We start from the raw sequence: 20,123 nt of genomic DNA, 5'->3' as shown, positions 1-20,123 counted from the left end.
CCAACACTGCAGACCCAGGCCTCACTGCTCACCTGCAGCCACCGTTTTGTCTCCAACCACATGCCGGTACACACTGCAGTCCCCCAGGTCCCTCATCTGAAACAGTTGCCAGAGACATGAATGGCAGAGTCCATACAGTAGCTCATGCCGTTAGTGCTTGTCTGCACTGGCGCACACAGGCAGCTGCACCCCATGCCCCTCCCGCCACCCAGCGGAGATTGCCCACCCCAGCGCAACCAGGCCTCACTGCTCACCATCTGCCACCGGCGTGTCTCCAAGAGGGCCCATCACGTGCCGGAGGGAGCCCCAAGCCCCGGGCCCGCGACCATGGCACCCTCCACATCATGCAGCCTGCACCACGGGCCACCAGGTCACACACTTGATTCTGGGTCTTGATGTTGCTATGGGAGAGAACATATCGGTGCACCTGGCTTCATCGCAGGCTGCACACCCGCTCATCCCTAGAGGTGCCGCTAACTCTGTGAACCGCGAGGCGACAACATGTGGCGGTAGGCCCGCACTGCCTGCTGGCTCAGGCCTACACTGCGGTCCAGCAGGGCTCACAATAATGCCACCATTCCGGACCGCCAGAACAAAGAATCATCGCAGGCTGCACACCCGCTCAGCACTTAAGGTGCCCCTACATGAGTGCACCGAAAGACACAGTCCTGTGGCAGTGAGCCTATGCCTGCCGCAGTGTATCCTGTGCCACCAAGTCTGTGCCCCGCAAGACATGGACCCTTCATGATTGAGTCCAGTGGTGCGGACGCCATCATATCACCCCCGGCACCGGGCAATGTGCTGTGCCCGGGCCCTAGTCCCTCAGGCAGATATGATAACCACACGGAGACACCCAGTTGCAGAGTGGAAATGGTGTCCAGCACGTGCACCAGGCCCTTTTTATTGGCAGGGTCACATGTCCTTTGACGGCTGTGCTGGATGGGTGTGGTGTGGGTGTAAACCATCCATGAGGGAGTGGCTGTGGCACGCTGACAACCAGAGCTGTGAGCAGCAAATCCCTACAGAGTAGACCTGGGACATGTAGCGTTCTCATCCCCGCCTGTGAGCGTAAGCAGAGTGGGCTGGCCTGGCATATGCCAGTCCAGCGTAAGGGTGTGAACAATGACTGGGTGTGGTTCTGTTCTGGGCTGGACAAGGAAGTAACTAGTGCGTGTGTCTCAGTTCTAATGTCGGCGCCACTCGGCACGCATTCGGCAATGTGTCACCCTGTGACCCAAGTCCCACAACATGAGCAACATGGACGTAAGTGGAATTTATTGACCCTAAATGTATCCATACCTCCACACTTGCAAGATTATAGACATGACACTTCCGTGTGAAAATTAATGTTTAATGCACATTCAGTGGAGTGTTGCAGCTGGAGCAGTACAGGGCCATGCAAACTCCACTTTACAATGTTAGCCCACGGAGGGCCAGCCACAGTCCTTCAGGGAATGACAAGTACATAAGTAGAGGAGGACTTCAGTCCGCAGTCTGATAGCTGTGTCATTGGTGACCAAACAGAATATGGCAGTCCATGTCGAGGTCCAAGGTGAGCGTCACAGAGTGCATCGGGGGACAGTGGAAGGTAAGAGATGAATGCTACCGCTTCCTTCTGACCACAAGGGCAGATTCATCAGCATCTTCGTCCTCTGCTGTTTCAGGTGCCTCCCATGTGGGTGGTGGTGTTCTGTCTCCAGCACTGTGTGGCAGTGACACCTCAGGAGCCGGACGTGGAATGTCCGCTGCACTCTGTGGCACTGACACATCAGGGGCCGGAGTCTGGATGGAGTGGTAGCAGCAGCACGCATCAGCGCCATGCATTGTGGCAGCAATGCCATGAGGAGGGTCTTTATGGCATTGAGGGACCCAGCTACCTCTCACTGGTGTGCAGCCATGGCAGCCGCTTATTCCACAGGCGTCTGCACCCTTTGTTCTCCATGAGCCTCCGCATGAGTCTCAACTCCCGGGCGAGCTCGCTGGAGCCACTCTAACTAGACAGTTGTTCTTGTTGCAGAGTAAGGACTATGGCAATGTCAGCCATGGAGCGGACTGTTGGTGTCCGTTAGGGACTGTGAGTGGTCCCTGATGGAACTTAGACACGCACGTATGATGTCTAGTTTGTCTGCCATGCTGTCCAACCCCACCTGCACCTGTTCAGCCAGCTTATCCTGGCATCCCAACAGACGGCGTTGGAAGGCCATGTGTTCGTCGTGGGGGTCCTGGGAGGCAGCCGTGCTGGTGGGTGCTGCCTGCTGTGTGTTCTGTGCAGGGGGTGGGTTCTCCTCCTAGCAGCTGGGCTTCCATGCTACTGGAAGTGGGCTGGGGAGACTCTCCACGAGCTGTTGGAGGGCATCGAAGTCGAAGGTGTGGTGGTCCTCTTCGTCATCAGAGAAGAGAGGTTGGGACTGCTCTGCAGGAAGTGTTGAATTTCCCTCTTCAATGTGAAGGGGAGATGCAGTTTAACATTGTGTTCATATGTATGTTGACGCATTGTACATGTTTACATTCAGATTGAATGATAGTGTGCATTGTGACTGTTTGGGAGGAGCTGCCTATTTGATGCGGGACAGTGGACATTTCGACAACATCACGGATGTGTATTTGTACTTGTACATTGTCAACTCACATTTCCCTGCAATGCCATATGTGATTGGCCAGTTTCTGCACATAAGCAGCACCAGTTGTGTCCTCTCTGTTCTGTTGTGGACGTGTTGCGGATTGTGCCACATCGTTGTCAATGTTGATGTGCTCTGCATGTGATGTGTGTGTGCCGCATTTTGGGGGAGTCGCTTCTGCAGCTCTGATTTGGCTGCCCCTTATCCCTTACATGCAGTGTGCCTCTGACTTCTGTGCTTATAAAGTGCTAAGATGTTGCATACTTGGGTGCATTGGTCACTTGGTGGGAGTTTGGGGTCTTGGGCATGGTTTTTCCGCAGCTGTGCTATGCTTACTTGTGCATGTTTGCCGTTGTGCCCATCTCCCCCCATCCTCCGGTCCCTGGTCGTTACTCACCCTGTTGCTGTTTGTGTCAGGTCATGTTGAGCAGTGTCCGGGCCCCCAACTACTGCCACCGCCTACCCACTGATGACTGTGGACACCATTTCCTCCATCTCGTCCAGCTCCTCCTGTGGCGCTGGGCTCCCACCTCCAGTCTGCATTGCTGCCTTCCAGTTGTTTGCAAGTTTCTGCTTGGTTTTGTGCTTGACATCATTCCAGTGCCTCTCAACCTCTTTCATTGTCCTCTTCAGCACTCCAACTGCATTCATCTTGCCCACGATGGTCTGCCATATTCCATTTTTAGTTGCCAGTTTCACAGTGGAGGTGACAAACAGTAGTTGATGGTGTTCTATCACCTCCGTTATCAGGATCCTGTTTTCCTGCGGACTGAACCGCTTCTTCCTACTCTTCTTGTCCTTGCCCTTCCCCGAGGTCCCAGGCTGGTCCTCCGCGGGGCTTGTGAGGTTCTGGTTGTCCTCTGGCTCCATTGTGCTTCGCTGTTGTTTGGCTTTTGTATGTTTTTTTTTCCCAACTTTTATAGTGCATTTTCCCGCATGTCGTGTCGGGATTGCAGGCCTGTGGCTGGTTTTCGCTGCTTTTTGTATCGCGATTTACGTCATCGCCGCTTTTTTCGCATTTGTATTTCGCATTTTTGCCGCGTCGCATTGATTTTAACGGGTTCATTTGACATGTGTGGTGGGTCTATCGCATGGTGCCGCCGTGTTGAGAATACCACATTAACACAGTGTTATTTTCCCGCGATGGACTTCGATGTGAAGAGTTGCGTTAAGTTACTATTTTTCCTGTAGTTATCACACATTCTTGAGAATATCCCCCACATTTCCAGCAAAAGTGTTTTTCTGTTTTGGATCCATTTCACAGGGGAACAAATAACGAAAGGAGGAAAGAGAGGTCGGGAAATGCGCAAGTGCATTTCTCACAAGAAATGCGCGGACGCGCGCACATTCCCAGTTTTTGCTTGGATTAGAAGAAACGGTGACGAAGAGGAGGAGGGCAGCCGGGATCCCTACATTACAGGTAAGTGGGTTTTAATTTATTTTTTAAGTACTAAAATTCATTGTTAATATAGGGGGGAGGTGGGTGGCATAGCCGGGCTACGCGGAGGGCCATGCAGAGAGCCACAGAGTTTGTTCGTACCTCCATGACCCTCCGCATAGCCCCCCTACACCCATTATGCCCAGGGCTACTGTTGAGCAACAAGTCCAAGTCTTCCATGAAATGGACAAAGGAGACCAGTAAGAAATGCAGTCCCCCTGGCTGTCCTGACCATAAGGACGGCGAAGTCTGTGTTCAAAAGTACAGGCAGGCTTCGCCGACTCGCCTGAGGACAGTCAGTTTTCAACTTCAAGCTGGTCTGCTCCAAATTATTGATGTACAAATTAAAAAGAAAGGGGGCCAGAATACACCCCTGTCTGACCCTTCTCTCAATTGAGAACTGGCAAGTAACTCTCAGATCTTTAGAATATCGTACCACTGCCTTAGTATCTCTGTGCAGATCCCTCAAAAAAAGGATGAGGTCTGGGCTGACTCTTAGGGACAGCATGATCTTCCAAAGCTTCGATCTGTTCACAAGATCAAACACTGAAGATAGGTCAACTCAATCAAGTAAAGAAATGAGCTTATAACAATGGGTTATATCCCGGTCTCCCTTTTTGAAGACCAGTACAATTGTAGATAGTGCCCAAGAAGCCATACAACCTGATACAGCTGCAGCGTTAATAACTGAGGTGAGGGCTGGTACCCAGGTGTCCATGTTCAAGATGTAAAGATCTGGAGGTATCCCATCAGGGCCTGGAGCCTTGTTGTTTGTCTAACCTACTGTGCCCTCTCTTACTTCCTCAATTATAAAGACCATGTGGGGTGTACCCTCACCTAGGCACAGGTCTTCCTTCATGGTGGAAAAGGATAAAAACATGTCCACGGAATGCGGCACCCATTCATCTTCAGTTATGTGCACGTCCAGAAGGTTGACACTATTGCCTGCCAAGAAGGAAATTATTAATAATACTTCAGAACTTTGAGCTGCTTGTCAAAGGAATTGGCTTCTATAAGGTCTAAACAAGCCTCGTCCTTTAAGGCAGTCTTGCAGTTAGCCACAGCGGCATTGTATAGTCTGCGACATGCCTTAACAGTGGAAGTATCTCTTGGTTTGGTGCCAAGGGCTTCCATCAGGTTCCTGGAGGCTCGTGAACATTCGGGTTTGACCCATCTCGGGACCAAGAAGGGTCCTGCACCACCGAGGCCTTTAGTAAACTTACAATGGCACCTGAAATAACAATGAAGGCCTCTAAAATGTTTAAGGGCTTAGCCAACTGATCTGTAGAGGATACAAACTCTTTTTAACACTGAGAGTACAAGGACTCATAGAACTGGACTGGGGAAATCTGTACCCACTTCAGTCTTCTCCCACCATCCACCGTTGTTAGCGACCTCGTGGTTTTCACCCTATTAAGGTGCCGATTCCGATCCGTCAAAAATAATTTGCGTACGACCCGTATCCGTATTTTTTTACGTACGAGTCGTACAAGTATCGTACAAACGGCCAAGTACGATTCCTCCGTGAAAAATAACTACGAATAGCGTCGGGAAAAGTCTACGAGAGTGCGTCGGAAAGTTTTCACGTCCGAATATCGTCGGGAAAGGATTGCGAGGGTGAGCCGGACATTTTTACGTGCAAATCGTAATACACAAGTCCGAGCGCGCAATTCCGATCCCGACCGTCCGTCCGAATACACAATCGCACGTAAAATGGCCCGTACGGAGCCAACGCAATAGCACACATGTACATGGGTAAACTGATGCCCGTGTACGAGCCGTACAGCCCCCCACCCCCAAATATGTCAGCACCGTACACTACCCTGTCCGCACTGTACCCCAGCCCCGCAACTGTACGCGCCGTACCCCCCCACATGTACGCGCCTTACCCCCCTGTCCGCACTGTACCCCAGCCCCACACCTGCATGCGCCGTACCGCCATGTATGCGCCTTCCCCCCTATATGCGCATCACCCCCGCATGTACGTGCCGTACCTCCGCATGTACACGCCGTTCCCCAGGGCCACACCTGTATGCACCGTACCCCCACCTCATGTACGTGCCCTCCCCCATGTACGCGCCCTCCCTACATGTACGCGCCTTACCCCCCATGTACGCGTCGTACCTCCGCATGTACGCACCGTACCCCAGGGCCGCACCTGTACGCACCGTACCCCCACCGCATGTACGCGCCCTCCCCCATGTACGCGCCCTCCCCCATGTACGTGACTTACCCCCCCATGTACGCGCCGTACCTCCGCATGTACGCGCCGTACCCCAGGGCCGCACGTGTGCACACCGAACCCCCACCGCATGTACGCGCCGCACTCCAACACCATACCCCAGCACCCTCACCCAGCATCGCGTATGTACGGATCGTACCTACGTGAAAAAGACTCTTACAGAACCAGGACACTGTAAAACAGCACAAGGAGGGTCAATTCGACTCACACAACACCACAAAACACGTCTACATGACAAAATACATCTCAATGACTGACCTGTCACATCCAAACAGGCAAACAGAGACCCCAAATCACAACCACCTCTTATAATACACCCACCAAAATTCAAACACAGCCACACCCAAAAATTGACCAATAAAAAGGGCCCACACACACAACCCATGAGCCTTTGCAACAGACCCACTGCTGCCAGACCCCACTGAGAAACAACTCCACTGAGAAACAATTCCACATTACTCATACCTCCACTACACCTTCACTCACACACCTTCACACAACCTCCTCCACAAACATCCCCCTCTTCACATTCACACACCCACCGTCACATTCACACCCACACACCCACAACCATCCACACCCACACCCACACCCCACACCATGCCCACAGACAAGAATCCAAAGTTCACAACGGCGGAGCTGGACCTCCTTGTCAATGAAGTCATCAGAGTCGAGCCACAGCTGTTTGGAACATTGGTCAGACAGACCAGCATAGCTGAAAAATCTGCCATGTGGCAGAGGATTGTAGATAAGGTGAATGCTGTTGCGCCCATCCGAAGGACCAGGCATGAATGCCAAGCCAGGTGATACGATCGGCGCAGGGCGGTCAAGAGGAAAATGAACGAAGAGTATGCCCAGAGTAACATCACTGGAGGTGGGCCGCCCCGCAGACCCGTACACTACCATCCCTGCGAGGAGAAGGTGATGGCCCTGCTACCGCCGGTGGGAGTACATGGAGTGGAAGGAGTCGCAGAGCCTGGTGAGTACACAAACAACTTACGTAACATGGAGGCAATGGGGTCCACACCAAATGCACGCAACTTCCCCCAAGCACTCACCGCACACAACCACACTCAAAAACCACACTCATGCCACTAATGTCTCCATGCACCCTTCACAAATCAAGGCAAGGCCATGTCCAAGGCTACAACAACCACAAACACAAGACTGGATGTCCAGGAGGCTGGAAGGGTGGGCCCCACACAACACATTGTGAAAATGAGACGCAGACACCAATGCCCTCAGCCCATATGGCTTAGGTACATACCCATGCACAATGCACAGGGACTGGCAAAGTACTGACAAGGTAGCTGACACGTGGCCCTGCTGTATGCAGCATAAGGCCCTCCTGGGACCACTGTACACTCAAACACCAACTCCACAAGCACAGGTATCTAGCACAGGAACTCACACTCACTGCCATGCCAGCATGCACCATGAGTGGACAGACACATCACCTGGGAGACCCAATGACAACTCACACTACACACAACAGCACGCCCGGTCACAACCCCCCCTAACACAAGCACACACCCCCGGGGCAGGCAACGGATTTACACACTCCCACAATGGGCATGTGACACAACAAGACCAATCCAGAGCCAAATAAACATCAGAGTCAACAATCTACACGTCAAACACTCAGGAGAACATCCCAATCTGTCCCACACAACATACCCATCCCCAAGTGGACATTGAGAGGAATGCTAGGCACATTCAACTACCTGGAGGAACTGTGTCAACTTGAATATGTATGAAACATAAATGTCGCATGAAACACCATTAACATTGTCTCTCTCTCACACACAGGGCAACGTCGACGATCTCCCCCCAACACTGGAGGGGAAGAATCACAGTCCCAGGCTCCGTGTGAAGATGATCCCACCGGCAGCGACGACTCTCACCACTCCGTGGATGACCCCGACCAACCTGGACCCTCTGGTGCCCAAGCCCCTGCAGCACCTGCGTCAGGTACATCTGTGCCAACCACCACCCCCATTCCTGCCACATCCCAGGACACACCCAGGAGCCCTGCTCGCACTGAACAACAGAGCCAGTCTGACCAGGAGGGACAAGGCTCTCCGGGCACCCAGGAGGAGGCAGGCAACCCTGCAAATGCCATCCCTCAGGGGTCCCGTAGACCCGATGTGCCCACAAGGGCAGGCCAGGCTCAAGTGGGCAGGGGTGGTGGGAGTGGAGGCAGGCGGAGGCGCGAACCTGACCAGCCAGCTCAGGACACCGGTATGTCACACATATGCAACATCCTGGACTCATACTGGCGTGACACCAGAGGCATCAACCAGGTCGTGTCCAGACTCTCCGAGATGCAGGGGACCCTCGATGAGATTAAGAACCTGCAGGTCGAGCATCATGCCAGTCATCAACAACACCAAGGACGGATGGAGGCAAGACTGGCTGAGCTCCTGGCGGTGCACAGGGACGTGAGCCAATCACTCCGTCAGATCACCCAAAGCATCGGCAACCCTCCCTGTGCCACCAGGCGTAGACTAGCACCAGACACAGGGAGGAAGGAGGAGGAGGAGGATTCGTCTGACGGAGCGTCCACAGCATCGTCAAGGCCTGCATCTGAGGGTCCCCGGAGGAAGGTGGGTCGTCCACGGAAAAGACCGTGATAGTCAGCGGACCATCCACATCTTCCAGGTCACCTGGCCTGGCACCTGGCCCTCTGGCGCAACAGCAGCACCTCATCCAATGACATTCTCTGCCACATGGACTTGCTGGTCACAGTCTGACCAATGATGACCAACACTGTGCCCTGGACTCTGATGACTTCCAATGCCAAGGATACCATCTCCCCCTGTGAACTTTGGATTCTATTCCCCCGGTAGAGCACCGAATTGCATCTACCAAACCACTTACCCCACCGCAAATAAATATATCACTTTGGACATGAGAAGTTCCTGTCATTTTGCATTATTCAACGACATATGTGTGTGGAAATGTCAAACTATGCCTGAGTGTTGAACTAACTCCAGCCATCCATACCCTGGGATCAGAGTCTGGTACAGGACACACATGGGTCACAAGGTATCATTCAATGTAGGCATGGAGCACAACACTCACCTGTGATGGCCTCTGGCTGCTGAGGGGGTGCTAGCTAAACTGTGCGGAGAGACCTATTTGGGAGATCATCATCAAGGCGTAGAGGTCATGGCTCATGTGGAGGTTCCCGGGGAGGTTCCCTGGTATGTGTGGCCAGGTGGGAGAACAATGTCCTGTATGCTGGAGTACGGTGGATGTGAAGAACGGTGGCCAGGGCAAGGTTGGATGCACGGAGATGGCCCAACGGGATCTAGGATGACAGACGTACAAGGTTGGTTGGGGTCGGGGTTGTGGACTGCCTCCTGAGTGTGGGTGGGGAGTGTGGAGGTCATCCTGCAGCAGACAGTGATCCATTGCAGCTATCTATGGTGGACGGTGAGGTGGCTGGGGCGCAGGGTGTTGAATCTGAGGTGTGCAGATGCACCCTGGAAGTGGACCAGTTTCCTGGGAGTTTGGATGTACTTGCTCCGTAGAGGGCAGGGCAGTATTTGACACGGATGTTGTCATGGACCTGGGGGATGGTCTGTCTTTTCTTGTAGTGGATCTATCTCTGGATCATGTGCATAATGCGAGCGAGCCAAACATGATGCACACCATCTTGTGTGTGTGGCCACTGGGTGCTTGTGCAGGGCTCTTGCGGGTGGGACACAGACACTTGACCCAGCTGGAAGGGGACAATCCTCAGATGATCACCTCAGTCCTGTACAAGTCCAGCCTCAGGTGGCTCGTGTACAGCCATTCATCAATGGATCTCATGCATACTTTAATGATAGAACTGCCAATGTCTGTGTCTTTGTTGAGGGTGAGGAGCAACTGGCTGTCAATGGCATACGAGCTGATGATGAGGTGCTGTGCGCATGTGATGGTGGAGAGGGGGGTCCTGGACACTCTGTAGATTGACATGCTGAGAGATGATACCTGTGCCATGTCCCAGACGATGACACCATACTACATGCTGAAGCCTTGAGTCCCACTCCCATGCCCTTGCTGGGCTACAGACCCTGTGGGGAGTATTAGAGACGTGACCTGGTTGGTGTGACAGGGCCTGGAAGGCGGGGCAGCGCAGTGTAGGCAGTTGGAGTTGCACACTCAGCATGCAAGGGTGTCGTGTGTGTGCCCAGGGTATGTCTGACAGCAGGCGTTAGATGTGCGGATGGACATAGCTCGGAGTGTGGCTGATACATCAGACTCTAGTGTGGGTTATGCAAGGACAGGATGGTGGTGCAATGTGCACCTTGTATGTGCTGATGGTCCAGCCTTTGGCACCGCGTGGCGACAACAGTGGCATAGACAAGCTGAGGACAGCCAAATGAATGGGTGGAGGTAGGAAGTGAGGAGCATCTTGGAGGCGTGTGTGTTGCCAAATCTGGATACTCTGTGGGCCCTTGCTGCAGGGGCCACAGCAGCAGGCGGCATCTCCTTGCAAAATGACAGAATTTGCACACATAGACTAGGATGTCAGAAGGACAACTGCAACAGGCGCGTGTGTAAAGTAAGGAGTGTCCAGTGTCACATGGCACACCCAGAGACAATGCATGCACAATCACCAAAGATGCATGACACCGGATCAGGAAACTGAAGGCCGACCTGCGCACAGGAGACACACCCTCAGCAGCTGTTGATGGCCCATTGTGTGGACCAACATGCCAAAAAACATACACAACCATGTACTTCATGCCCAATAGGGAGCCTAATCCATGAGCAACTGCATGCATGTTGCTAAACTACACATGGACACCTATGCATAATCTTCCACAACTATGCCAGATATGCCACATGCAAAGTTGCAAGAGACCTGCATTGACAGAGATGAGGCACCTTGGCGTGTGACGAACACCTTTATTACTCAGCCTCACACTAAGGGAAATGCATCAATTGGAACAGACTCACAGGTCATTTGGCTGACCATGTGTGACCTACCTACACTGGACACCCCCTTCAACACACAGATGTGTAAATCCTACTGAGCTGGCACACAAGTGAAGGGGATGAGCCTAACACCCCTTGCTGCACACGGAGAGTCTACAATTCCCCATTGAGCCTCATATGGGGATGTCCCACACTATGTCCACCATTAGCATCCCGTATGTTCCTGAGGGACGTTATACACACATTGATACCTTCATCAGAATCCACAAACCATTACAGATGACTGTCAGGAAGGGTGACTATCAATTCATGGGAGCCATGCAACACGTCATGTGGCCCATGGTGAGTCGACATGTGTGCATGGTAACACAACATGCACAGGAGGAGTCCCCACATATCACAAACACGTACCACCCACAAAATGCCTTGCTGCACTCCATACCCCAAATGACTTTTCACCATGTCTGTGCATGTAACTCTGATCCAGCACACGTTGCAATACTCATGAAGAATAGCAGGAGGGCAATGATGACATGAGCAGACGACAGCCGCAAGAACCTGTGGAGGCCAGACACACAACAAGTCAGCGAAGAGCTAGTAATCCTCAGACATGTACATGTACTCTACAGGAATGATGTTGTCACCATGCCCTTAATAAATTTAGTGTCCCAGCTAATATGTGTGGAATGACATCATCACTTGAATGACACATCAGAACACACCTCCAAGTCACTTAGCACACAGTCAGCTCGACACACACATTGCAACACATGCCACACAAGGCTCAAAGCGTGCACACTCAAACACAGGGACTCACCATCATGAGAAGAAGTTGCGGATAAGCTGACTCCGGATGTCCTCATCCTCATTCTCATCCTCACTTGCCCCGTGCCCGAGCCCTTCATCCTCCACGGGTGGATGATCCTGCTCATCCGGATCAAGGATGAGTGGCACGGCCTTCTCCACTGCCATGTTGTGCAGCATGCAGCACACAATGAAGATTTTGCAGACCTTCACCGAGGCATATGGGAGGGCGCCGCCGGTCTTGTGGAGGCACCGGAATCTGCTCTTCAGGAGTCCAAACGTCCTCTCAATCATGCGCCTCGTCTGCCCATGGGTGTCGTTGTACCGGTGTTCTGCGGCTGTTCTGGGGTTGCGGAGAGGCATCATCAGCCATGGCATGTTGGGATAGCCAGAGTCCCCTACATGGAAACATCATGTGAAGAAGTGGGTCAGGAGATGCCGTAAGATACAAAGATAGCGCTGAACACAGGACTAACAGAGTATAACCACCAACAAGACATGCTCGTTCCGCGTGCAGCTGCAGCATCATTTCTGGCACCCTGCTACGCCTCATGATGTATGCATCGTGTGCAGACCCTGGAAAACGTGCACAGACATGGGAAATCAGCATGTTAGCAAGACACACCACTAGGGCATTAATGGAGTGGTAATGTTTTCTGTTTCTATAGGCTACCTCCTGTGCCTGTGGTGGTACCAAAGCCACATGTGTCCCATCAATGGCCCCAAATACATGAGGCATCCCTCCCAGGGAACTCACCCTTGACACCTGTCAACTGCTCACGAGTGGGAAAATGGATGAATTCATCCAGGTGCCCCAACATGGCTTCTATAACATCATGCAGGACACGGCTGAACATTGTCTGGGACATGCCACCGACATCAGCTATGGTCAATTGAAACGTGCCGGTGGCAAAAAAATGTAGGGCTGCCATCACCTTCACCTTGGGGGTCAGAGCTGTAGGATACCTGTGTTGTGGTTGGAGGTGTGGTGCAAGCCGGTGGGTCAAGTCCTCTATCAACTCTTGCGAGAAGCGATATCTGCGTATGCAGTCATGTTCACGCATGGCATCCAGGTCTGGCATTCATCTGGGAAGAGGCGGTGCCCTGCAGAGATTTGGAAGGAATAACGAAGAGTGAGTACATTACCACACCTATGTCACTGAAGTGAGCACATGATGAACAGCTAATACACATCTGCTTAATACAGAGTCTGTGCTGTGCAATACATCCAGGACACGTGGGCCAGCCAGGTGATACTCCTACGAAGAGCCAGCCACAATAGTTGCATGGCAATGTTGACGTGACATGCCATTAAAATAGCTGTGGGCCAGTGTAAGTGACAAGCCAGACACATTACATGAGTGACAGACATCCACATATCAGCATTTGAAGGATGTCATCTCATACAGACAGCTGGCGGGAGTCTAGACGCACAGGTCACATGTCATCTGGAAATGGACAGATAACATACATTTCCATTAAGGGGTCCATGTCAAAAACTGATGACACAGACATTGAGAGAACGCAGATATTGCATAATGTCAGGAAGTCATTTTCGAACCATCATGACACATGTAACGTGTGAGTTCACATGTGGCATGGTGTGTGTATATGTGTGTCATGCACATATGCACACAGCCACATGTTGGATGCTACAACAGCAGATGGAGTTGACGGAACACCAACGGAAAGCTCATGGGAACACATGACACACACATGACATAGTCACATCGTGGCACGCTGGGAGTCACATGTCAGGTGTAATTATCCATGTACCTGGCATCAGGGGACAGTTGCGGGTGTTGCTGACTGTGCCATACCAGTGATGCAGTGCTTGACACGTGTGTCGTACATGCACACATGTGCAAAGTGTGAAGGGGAAGTGTGCCACGTAGTGCCCCATCACACATGACATGTGTAAACAGCTCATCACACATCTATTGTGCCACAACATGAGGAGACATGTGCCACATCACTGCCTGACACACCTAGGCCCTGCACATGAAGGACTGCACTGACAATGACTTGATGTACAGCCTTGTGCGAGTCTGACACCTCCATTCCTTTCGTGTGCGCCCCCTATCACCAGTGTAAGCAGTGAAACGCAGTACACACGCTCTGAGGGCATGTGAAGGGCCCATACTCAAGCGTGAGTACCTGCCGTACACGCGTGAGTACGTGCCTATCACTATAGTCATGTTACTTTAGGTCCGAGTGATACGGCACGTACTCACGCGTGTACGGCCCGTACACGCGTGAGTACGTGCCGTTTCACTAGGCCCTACGGTACCCCCAACTATAGTGATAGGCATGTACTCACGCGTGTACGGCCCGTACATGCGTGAGTACGTGCCGTATCACTCGGACCTACAGTAACACGACTATAGTGATAGGCACGTACTCACGCGTGTACGGCCCGTACACGCATGAGTACGTGCCGTATAATTAGGCCCTACGGTACCCCCAACTATAGTGATAGGCACATACTCATGCGTGTACGGCCCGTACATGCGTGTGTATGTGCCGTATCACTCAGACCTACAGTAACACGACTATAGTGATAGGCACGTACTCACGCGTGTACGGCCCGTACACGCGTGAGTACGTGCCGTATCACTCGGACCTACAGTAACACGACTATAGTGATAGGCACGTACTCACGCGTGTACGGCCCGTACACGTGTGAGTACGTGCCGTATCACTCGGACCTACGGTACCCCCAACTATAGTGATAGTCACGTACTCACGCGTGTACTGCCCGTACATGCGTGAGTACGTGCCGTATCACTCGGACCTACAGTAACACGACTATAGTGATAGGCACGTACTCACGCGTGTACGGCCCGTACACGTGTGAGTACGTGCCGTATCACTAGGGCCTACGGTACCCCAACTATAGGGATAGGCACGTACTCACGCGTGTACGGCCCGTACACGTGTGTGTACGTGCCGTATCACTCGGACCTACAGTAACACGGCTATAGTGATAGGCATGTACTCACGCGTGTACGACCCATACATGTGTGAGTACGTGCCGTATCACTCGGACCTACAGTAACACGACTATAGTGATAGGCACGTACTCACGCGTGTACGGTCTATACACGCGTGAGTATGTGCCGTATCACTCAGACCTACTGTACCCCCAACTATAGTGATAGGCACGTACTCATGCGTGTACGGCCCGTACACGTGTGAGTACGTGCCGTATCACTTGGACGTACAGTAACACGACTATAGTGATAGGCACATACTAACGCGTGAACGGCCCGTACATGCGTGAGTACGTGCCATATCACTCGGACCTACGGTACCCCCAACTATAGCGATAGGCACGTACTCACGCGTGTACAGCCCGTACACTCGTGAGTACGGCCCGTATCACTGTAGTGATGGTGCCCTAGGGGTACATGTGAAACACGCCGTACCTGTGTGGGGATTTAAGAATTACAATGGGGACACATGAGGGACAAGTATTAGGGCCTAAATGCATGCTGGTTGTCATGGATACCGAGTTTCAAGTTCAAAATTTTACATCATGTGGTCTGGAAAAAGCAGTTGGCCACATTTTACATTGTTGCAAAGTGGTTGTTGACTTGACATGATGCTTCTAAATCGAAAGATGCAAAGGCTGTCACTGGTGTATGTTTAAAGGGATTGGAGGAAACGTAGGATGCAAATGTGTCTGACCAATCACTCTGTACTCCTGTACATGAAATAGGCCAGCAAGGCAGATATAAGGCAGGCAGAACCCATGAGAGGGCACTTGCCTGCACAACATGTCAGTCGATACCACTGCTGCTGTATTGTCTCCCTCTGGCACCATGTCAAGGACTGTGGAGAGGGCCCAGCCTTTCACCCAGGAGGAGAACGAGGCCCTGCTGGATGTGATCCTCCCACGGTACCCCATGTTGTATGGTCGACCAGGGGAGCAGGTGAGTGCTGACTCCACTACCTTTGCCTGTGCACCTTTATTGTATCTGTCACTTCTGGCATTGTGGCCAGGTGTGACAGACATGCAATGTTGGGTGGAGTGGGTCCCAGGGGGGAGGATGGCTTATGTCTCTCATGCAGGGCTTGATGTAGTTCATGTGTGCACTCCTCACTTGCATTGTGCTTACTGTGACATTCACTGCATAGTACATGGCACATTCCGCCAGCCTAATCCTCTTGGGCATTCTTGTTCTATTGTCCTGCGGTGAGTCAGTGGTCACCCTGGTGTGACAGGTGACTGCACCCACAGATGTGTGTGAGAGTTGAGTGGAGCTGTGGTGAGAGTGGTGAGAGTGTCCAAATGATGTGTACGCCCTCTGGACATTGATGTGTGTGAATGTTTCTTGTCATGTGGGTGAGTGTCTATGTGGAGTGTTGCACCACAGCTGCATGGAGGAGGCAACTGCTCAATCCATCTGATGTGTGAAGTAAGCCGTGCTGTATGTCTGACTTGCTGAGCTAGCCCCACACCTGTGACCCCCCCCCCTGGCAAGTGGCACATGTGCAGAGTGAGGTTTGCATCCGCTGTTGCCAATGGCAGGTGATTGATGTATGCCTGTGTGTGTCTGTGTACTCTGCTGAGGTTTCGTCAGTGGCCTGGGGCATGTGACTGCTTTGCGGTGCTGTACATCAGCCTTGTGTTGCTTGGGATGCACAGTGTGTGCCATGATCAGGGATTGTGTCGCACCCCTCATGCCACCTGTGTACTTACTATGCCATGTAGTGCATTGGTGCGTCCCCCGTGGAAAAAGTCCCTATGACTAAGGTGCTATTACTTGCGAGCATACTATGCCCTGTTGAACAAATCTAAGATGTTCAAATGTGTGTCTCTGTGACATGGTGCAGGTGTAGTGATGTTGTCCCACTTTGTCATCCACACAGGTATACCCCTACCACAAGGGAAAGATCTGGAAGGATGCCGTCAAGGCCGTGCAATCGGCGGAGGGTCGCAGTCGGCGCCTGCCACAAGTGAGGAAGAGATGGCAGGACATCCGGTGCTGGACCCGGAGGATCGCCCGGGTCATGCTGAAGGAGGAGGCTCCTCGCAAGCATGGCGGGCGCCGGCGCCTGACCCACCAGATGCGGAGTGTCCTGGCGGTGGTCTTCCCTGACCTGGATAGGCGGATACAGGAGTTACAGCAGCAGGAAGGGGGTAGGTACATGTGTGTTTGTTGTGTGTCGCCAGCTTTTGGAGCTGCTCAGTCGCCTGGATACACTGCCAGGCTATATATGTGCAGTGCATATCCTGTACCCCAAAGTCAACCTGTGCTGTTCTTCCTCCCTTCCCCTCCTTGACATGTGTTACCTGGTCTGTGTGTTATCACTATTGCACATGGTCATCTAGGCTGCCAGTTTATCAAGGTGCACACTGCTTTCAGCATCATGTGTGGGGGTGGTCTGCCTGTGCCCTGTCCTGTTCAGTCATTTGGGGGTGCATAATTGTTGGCACTGATGCTGAGTCCCAACATAGGAGTGTGAGGGTTCAAATGAACAGACTTGCTGCATGTATTACCAATGTTGTGGCCTCAGACATGATGTGCATGAGTGGGATATATGCATAGTGCCGGGACGGTTGCTCCTGTAACAGTCAGCTCATTCCAGGACCATGGAGCAGTGTGCACACTACAGTCCCCTGACACAGCCTGCCCTCCTACTCATGTGTGTCATCCAACACTGTGCACATTCACTGTGGGTTCATCATGGCTCTGCCTCTGTGGCATTGTTCCCTGGCCTAGGTAGTAGTTTTCACATGTGTGATACATTTGCCCACTGGACAGGGATACACCAGTTTGCTTGTGCATACTCACACTGGGCAGTGCCTGTGTGGCTATTCACAACAATCTGTTGATGTTTGTTTGTGACCAATATGTTTTGCCAGCCCTACAAGGTGATGTCGTGTTAATGAAGCGAGTTTTCAAGCACAGTTATTGTAACCCTGAATAAGAGGTTTCACTTCTTGATCGGTATCAGTCACATTGACTCAGGTATGGGTGTGTGTATGCGGGAGGGGCGTACATGTTCAACCCTGATGTTTCATTGCCAGTTCTGACTTGTGTGTGATGATTCGCAGTACAGAAAGTCATTTTGCAGTGCCCCCGTGATGTTGGCCAGTGCTTAATGTTCGTGATTCATTGCCTGTGTCAGTTTTTGACAATCATGTATCCTGCTTGTACATTTTTGGCACCTGTGTGTGGTTCAGATGCTACACAGTTGTGACTTTGTGTGCTGACATCTGTGGGTACATTCTGGCTTGCCATGAGGGGGAACCCAAAGTACAGCTAGGCTTTTTTGCTAAACAATTGCAGGCCCATTAGCTTATGCATTGTCCTGGGTGTGGACATGTGTGCCACCCCAGATGACAGTCAGTAGGTCATATGTGTAGCCAACTGTGTGATCAGGTGACGGATAGCCATGTGACAAATGACATTATTCAATTTGTTACTCAGAGGAAATGTCCATTGGCACTCACTACACCTGTCAACATGTCTCAATGTTTCATATGCTTGACCTTGTTGTTTGGTTGTGAAGGACAATGATGTGCCTGCATGACAGATGTCTCCCAAGGAAGTGCACAAGACACCACCTTTACACTTTCCAGAGACACGCTGGCACATTTTAAAGTAAGGCACAGTTTGAACGAAACTTGTTTGGAGTTCACACATATACATGTTCCCACAGTGTGCTAGCATTTGGGTTAGTCCTTGGTTGTTGCTGATACCAATTTACGAGTGTCAAGTCATCCAGATCACCCTGGTGCCATGTATATTTACTTACTGATACGCCATTTCTGCCTAACAGTGGCTGATTTGAATGAGTCTGGCAGCTCAGACAATGACTGTGTACATGTAGTTTGGTGTGCACCTCCTTGTGTGACTTCTGCTATACAGACACATGTGTGTTGTGTTCACAGAGTGCCACATTCACACATGCTAGACATGTACATTGTGGAAAGGGTTGTGATTCTCCAGGAGTCACAATGTATTTCTTTGGGGTGTCAAAAGTACTCACAGGTCTCTGAGTGTGGGGACACCTTCTGCATTGGCATGTGGTATTTGGCCTTGGTTGCGACAATACTGTTTGGTTCACAGTGAACAAGAGGCCTTCATAGTCTTGCTGTGCTCAACTGATCCCAGACACTAGCTTCTCATGATCTTGTGATTTCAAGTAATTTGCTGTTGTGTCCTAATTTTCATTTTTTCCAAGTGGCATGGTGGGTCAACCAACTGGGGAGTGCAGGGCTTACATATGTGGGGAGTATCCTAGATGTTACTCATGATGCCTTTCCTGATATGCACTGTTGCCTATTTTGTTTGGACTCATGTGTCAGATGTATACAGGTGACTGATTTTTTCCTGTCTCTTCACCTTGCCCACAGCATCATCGGAGGACACCGAGGGAGACACCGGCACGGACGTGGAGGAGGGATCGAGCAGTGGTGCCACCACTGCTGAGGAGTCGGTGGAATCTAGTGGCACAGAGGGCGAGGGGAGTGAGGCGGAGGACCTGCCCAGTACCAACACTGACTACGAGGCAGACTGGTCAGAGGCTGAGCTCCCAGAGGGGGCGGAGGCTGCTCCCACAGCTGAAAGCAGCAGTACATCTCTCGCCGCCCCCTCCATTCCCATCACTGCCCTCCCACTTGCTCGGGTCTCTTCTGTCCGTGCTAGGCCACACCGTGTCTCCTTCGTGCCAGGCACCGCACCCCCTGCCCCTGTCCCCCCTGCTGCCCTCACTGCCGAGTCTGTGGACATTCAGCGGCAGTTGCAAGTTGGGCATACATCGATCCTGACTGTCCTCCATGGCCACACCAGACTGCTGACCCAGATGGTGTCATACATGGAGGGCATGTCCTCAGCGATGTCTGACCAACGGATGTTGCTGAGGTCCCTGGACTCGACACTGACGGCAGTAGCGAGTCACCTGCAGCACTGCGTCCCCCCCACCCCTGCCCCATTCACAAGTCCCACACCCATGCCTGTCCCAAGCACACCAAGACATCCACACACACGCACCCCACCAGACAGGAGCAACACACCACCATGTAAGGGCAAGCGCACACCTCCTGACACGCACACTCAGGGGGAAGCAGGCACAC

This window comes from Triturus cristatus, chromosome 7, assembly GCF_964204655.1.
Source record: "Triturus cristatus chromosome 7, aTriCri1.1, whole genome shotgun sequence".
Lineage (NCBI taxonomy): Eukaryota > Metazoa > Chordata > Amphibia > Caudata > Salamandridae > Triturus > Triturus cristatus.
The sequence above is the reverse complement of the archived record's forward strand: the minus strand, read 5'-3'. Positions refer to the sequence as shown.